Here is a 6,229-nt window from a genome sequence, read left to right on the forward strand (position 1 = left end):
TATGATCTTTAAAATAACAATTATATCTGAAAGAAATTTCCAGAACGTTAGCATGAAAAAGTCAATATAAAGAAAAATAAAGGAAATAAAGTGCCATAAAACAAGTTCCAAACTGTTCATAGAATTCCTTCACTTTTTTTCTTATAATTAGAAAGCTACAAATTGTATCTAATAGAATTATAAGTCCAAAATCAATGGAAATGCATTGCCATGATTAAGCTAACTGCAATAGTAATTTCAGCTTTGTAAGCGTTATTAGTGACCCTTAATTTTTCATGTGCATATTACTTAAAAACATATTAAATTGTACAAGTATATCAGTGTCATGAAAACAGCTGTTCATGTAAGATTAGACTATGACCCACAAGGAAAGCCATCATAATCAAAAGTTAAAATTGCACTAATTTCTCTTTAATCTTTGTATTACATTTCTGTTCTTCAGTACTGCATGAACTGTTTATTTCATAAAAATAATTATACTTGCATATGATTTTCGTAAGAAAAGTTATTATACATCTTTTTAAAAAAATGGTACCAACCAGATATTACCTGGTAAATTCATTCTCTTTTATGTTTAAGTAGGATTGACTCAAACTTCACATCCCATTGCAAATGGAAGTCCACATCCATCATCAAGATTTCTGCAGATACTCAAGGATATTTGTTCTCTTGCTTGCCTTTGCCATTGGATCATTTTTCTATGAATTTTATCTCTGTTTTTATATTTATTTGGAGAGGGATAACTCTATTTTCTTCAGGGGTGTGGGCAGATGTCTCATCTCAGAACTTCTGGAATTGCTTCCTGGTGCTGGCAGCCTTCCAGACTTTGAGCACATTGAATCATACAGTCTTGTTCAAGGACTGGAATTCTCCCACCATGACGATGTCCCCAATCTGGACATCCCTGAAGCAGGGCAACAGGTGCATGAACATGTTCTTGTGGTGTTTCTCAAAGTGGTTGTCCTTTTGGATGTAGTGGAGGTAGTCTTGGTGGATAACAAGGATCCTCTGCATCTTTATCTTGGTCACCAAAACCAAACAGAATCCACCCTTGGATGGAGACATCACCAGCACAGGGGAATTTGTTGTCAATATTTGTGCCCTCAATGGCCTCCTTGAGCAACCTGAAGCACAGACCGATGTATTTGTAGAATCACAGGAGCTTCTCCTCACCATTTTCTATAAGGAGGACTCTCTTCTTATTTTGAAAGATGGATGGCTGCTTTTGGTGAGCCTACTCAGTCTGAATGTTGGCCATTTTCTAGCCACCTGAAAAAAGGATTTTTTTTTATATTATTGATGTAATCCATAATTCAGCTTTTTCATTAATCTCCTCATGTACTATGGCCATTTGCATATTCATCCATTTAGTGACTATTAAAGATGAAAGAAGTTATTCAAAATGTGAATAGTTACCCACAAAATATCAAAAAGGTAAACAATTCATATCTAGAATAGGCAAGAAACTTCCAAATCAATAAGAAAAATTATTCATAATCAGATAAATACATATTTTAAAATGTATTTTCATTCTACAGCTATTGGAATGGCAAAAACACAGGGGCACCTGGGTGGCTCAGTCAGTTGAGCATCCAACTCTTGATTTTGGCTCAGGTTGTGATTTCAGGGTCCTGGGATTGAGCCCCCAGCTGGCTCCACGCACAGTGGGGATTCTGCTTGAAGATTTCTCTCCGTTTCTCTCTTCCCTGCTCTCTCTCTCTCTCTCTCCCCCTCACTCTCAAAGAAATAAATAAATCTTAAAAAATAAAGAATAGCAAAACACAGACACTGGATAATGCAAATACTGTTACGGATTTGGAGATTCAGGAACATATCCTTGATAAAAGAGTAACTAGTAGGAGCAAATTTGCAGAGCAACCTGCGCTGATGAAGTTGCCCACCAATAGGACAGAAAAATTAGTTAAATCAGAGAGAGAGAGACAGAGACAGAAATAGAAAAGTGAAAGGTGAAAGAGAAATTAGGTTCCTTATTCTTATAAAATCACATGGCCACTTGAGGAGAAATTTACTGCAACCCTCCGACCCATATGGTACCTGGCATCATATCCATCCCCTTCTCCCCAGTCTTTTATCTTTTGTCTCTTTATGTATTGTCTCTTGCACTACCCCTCATTAAGATTTCTCAAAATTTCCTGTTAGGAATGGCTTTATCAATCCTCTTTTTCTTTTTAATTTTTTAAGAGCCCCTTGGCTTATACTTTTGGTCTCTTATCTTCTGACAGAGTTTACCTGGTACTTTACCAAAGGAAAGTAATTCCTTCTTAAAAATCTCTCAGCTGTCATGAAAATAGAAATTTCACCATTTTTGAGGTTATTTCATGAAAAACATTCTTCCATGCATTACTAGAAAGTTCTCCAAGGAATTAAATATAGTTACTGTAATTAATATAAAGAAGCTATAACTCAAAGTACCAAAGTACTGGTTTAAAGTTTAGATGCATGCCATAGAATTAAAATTTTGTTTCGTTTTGAAACAATTAAAAAAATAAAATGTAATCTATTAAGGAATTACTTTTACAGGACAGGTTGCAATAGAAATATTCATTCTGTTATATCCTATGCGTAGATTTGGGAAACAAATGATAGATTTTATGTATGACTCTGCACTAAACATAATTCAATCAAAAGATTCTAGGGTTCCTTCATAGGTCATCATCCATTCCTTCCTTTACACTTAATATAAAGAAGGCCACTTAAATTAGCATAAGGACCAGAAGGTCTTCTTCCCTCCTAGACAGGAAAGAAGAGTTAATTAAAAAATGCATTCCATAGGCTGCAAAGGTTAAATCACTCAGATACCCAGCCTGGTATCCAGCATTAATCAAGATTCTCAGGAAAGCAATAGAGCTTTTCAAAACTCACCAGGATTTCGAGTCAGCCTTAAAACAGTATCATTTCTTTCTTTTAGATCAGAGCTACTCCGACTTTAATGTACATATCAACCTTTTGTCAGAGTGGAGATTCTGATTGATGTGATCTTAAGTTTTGCATTTCTAACAAGCTCCCAGGTGACGCTGATGCTATTCAGTCCATGGGCCATGCTGTAGAAAAGGCTTTAGTAAAAGCGAGAAAGATACAAATATTAGGTAAATTAGAGAGCTCCCTATATGTGCTTAGAGCTCGCTTTAGTTTAAAAATTTAGTCTTCATGCATTTCTGTTCTTAGATAATTATTTTTTTTCTTTTTTCTTTTGACATGATAGATACACAGGTGGTTGCAAAGGTAGTGCAGAGAGGATTCAGGTACCCTCCCACCAGTTTCTCCCAATGGTTACATTTTACTTAATTACAGTACAATAGCAAGCCAGAAACTTGACATTGGTACAGTGTGTCAGTATGTAGTCATTGGTCATGTTTTAACACATGCTCAGATTCATGTAACAACAACTGCAATCATGTTACAGAACTATTCCTTTACCACAAAAATATCCTTTGTGCTATCCCTTTATAGTAAAACCCATTCCCTCCCTCTACCACCCCAACTCCCTTAATACTGCTAACATGTTACTCATCTCCATAATTTTGTCGTTTCAAGAATGCTGTATAAACGAATTTTCTCAATTTATTACCTTTGGGGTGATTACCTTTGGGGACTAGTTTATTTCATTCAGAATAATTCTCTGGAGATTTGTCCTAATTGTGTGCCAACAAAAGTTTTTGTTCATTTTATTTTTGAGTAGTATTCCACGGTATGAATGAACCACAATTTTGTTTTTGTTTTGTTTTGTTTTGTTTTACCCTTTTAACTACTGAGAGGCATTTTGGTTGTTTCAGTTTTGGGGGCTATTACAAATACAGTTGCTATATATATTTGTGTGCATGATTTTGCCTGGACATAGTTTTCATTTCTGAGATAAACCTTCAGGAGTACAATTACAGGGTTATATAGTAAATCTATGGGTGGTTTATTTTGCAAGCTGCCAAACTATTTTCCAGAGTGGTTGTATCACTTCACATTTTCATCAGCAACCTCTGAGTGATCTCTTTTCTCTGCATCTTTACCAGAATTTCATGGTGTCACTATTTTTTTTTTTTTGCTCTTCTAATAGAAGTATAGTGATCTCTCATAGTATTTTCATATAGCATTTCCTAATGCTAATGATGTTTAACATCTTTTCATGTATTTATTGGCTATCTTAAACCTTCTCGAGTAGTATATCTCTTCATGTCTTTTGTCCATTTTTTAATTGGATCATTTTTGTCTGTTTTTAATAGTTGAATCTTGAGAGTTCTTTATATAATTTAGATACTAGTCTTTTGCTAGATATGGGGTCAGCAAATACTTTTTTTTTTTTTTCTCCTGTCTATAGCTTGTCTTTTCATCCTTTTAACAGGGTATTTCACAGAGCAAATGTTTTAAAAATTTTGGTCAGGTCCAACTTACATTATTTTTTTCTTTTTTGTTTCATGCTTTTGATGAAGGTCTAATAACTCTTTGCTACCCATAGTTTTGAAAATATTTTCCTATTCTATCCTCTGGTCGTTTTATGGTTTGACATTTTATATTTAAATCTATGATCTATTTTGAGCTAATTTTTGTAAATAAAAGATTTAGGAGTCTTCATTTTTTGTTTATTTGTTTTATTTTAGATTCCATATATAAGTGACATCATATGGTATTTATCTTTCTCTGTCTGACTTATTTCAATGAGCATAATACCCTCTACATCCATCCATGTTGTTGCAAATGCTAAGATCTCATTCTTTTTTTATGGCTGAGTGATATTTATATATACACCCATATACTACATCTTTTTTTTTTTAAAGATTTTATTTATTTATTTGAGAGAGAGAATGAGATAGAGAGAGCATGAGGGGGGGAGGGTCAGAGGGAGAAGCAGACCCCCCGTTGAGCAGGGAGCCCGATGCGGGACTCGATCCAGGGACTCCAGGATCATGACCTGAGCCGAAGGCAGTCGCTTAACCAACTGAGCCACCCAGGCGCCCTCATATACTACATCTTTTTTATCTGTTCATCTGTTGATGGACACTTGGGCTGCTTCCATATCTTGGCTATTGTAAATAATGCTGCAGTAAACAGAAGGGTACACATATCTTTTTGAATTAGTGTTTTTGTTTTCTTTGGGTAAATTCCCAATAGTGGAATTACTGGATCTTATGGTATTTCTACTTTTAATTTCTTAAGGAAGCTCCATACTGTATTCCATAGGGCCTGCAACAATTCACATTCCTATCAACAGTGCACAGAGGTTTCCTTTTCTCCACATTCTCACCAGCACTTGTTACTTCTTGTCTTTTTGATACTAGCCATCTTCACAGGTGTGAGGTGGTATCTCATTGTGGTTTGATTTGCATTTTCCTGATGATAAATGATGCATCTTTTCATGTGTCTGTTGGTCATCTATATGTCTTCTTTAGAAAAATGTCTCTTCAGGTCCTCTACCTATTATTAATTGGATTGTTTGGGGAGGTGAGTGGCAGGATGGGCAAAATAGATAAAGGGAATTAAGATGTACAAACTTCCAATTATAAAGTAAATAAGTCACAGAGATGAAAAGTACACCAAAGGGAATATAGTCAGTGATATTGTAATAACGTTGTAAGGTGACAGTCATTACAGTTATTATGGTGAACATTGAGCAATGTACAGAATTGTTTAGTCAGTTATGTTTTACACCTTATAAAAAATCTAGTCTTCAAGCTCCCCCCAAAAAAGATGAGTTTTAAGTCATGTTTCTTCCTTCTTTCCTTCCTTTCTTTTCTTTTCCTTTCTTTTCTTTTCCCTTCCCTTCCCTTTCCTTCCCTTCTCTTTTCTATTCTTTCTTTTTTTCTCACTATGGATATCCAATTGTTCTAGCATCATTTATTATCACTTCTCCATAGAATTGCTCTTGAACTTTTGCAAATTATCAGCTGGCCATAATTCTGTGAGCTATTGATGAGTTCTCTGTTTGGTTCCACTGACCTATAAGTCCATTCTTCATCTAATATCATACAGTCTTGATTACTGTAGCCATATAATAAATAGTGAATCTAGAGTGACTCCTCCTAATCTACACTTTCTTTCAAAAAAAATATTAGCAGGGGCACCTGGGTGGCTCAATTGGTTAAGCTTTCTGCCTTCGGCTCAAGTCATGATCCCGGGGTCCTGGGATTGAGCCCCACATCGGGCTCCCTGCTCAGCAGGGAGCTTGCTTCTCCTCTGCCTGCCATTCCCCCTGCTTGTGCTTGCTCTCTGGCTCTCTCTG

General features: G+C 35.6%; 1 pseudogene; it reads right to left on the reverse strand.

The window, feature by feature from the left end:
• Window positions 1-527: 527 nt before the first annotated feature.
• LOC118009876 lies at window positions 528-1,258 on the reverse strand (annotated as a pseudogene).
• Window positions 1,259-6,229: the final 4,971 nt, after the last annotated feature.

The sequence above is a fragment of the Mirounga leonina genome, unplaced genomic scaffold, assembly GCF_011800145.1.
Source record: "Mirounga leonina isolate KUSES-001 unplaced genomic scaffold, KU_Mleo_1.0 Mir_128, whole genome shotgun sequence".
NCBI classification, from domain to species: Eukaryota; Metazoa; Chordata; class Mammalia; order Carnivora; family Phocidae; genus Mirounga; species Mirounga leonina.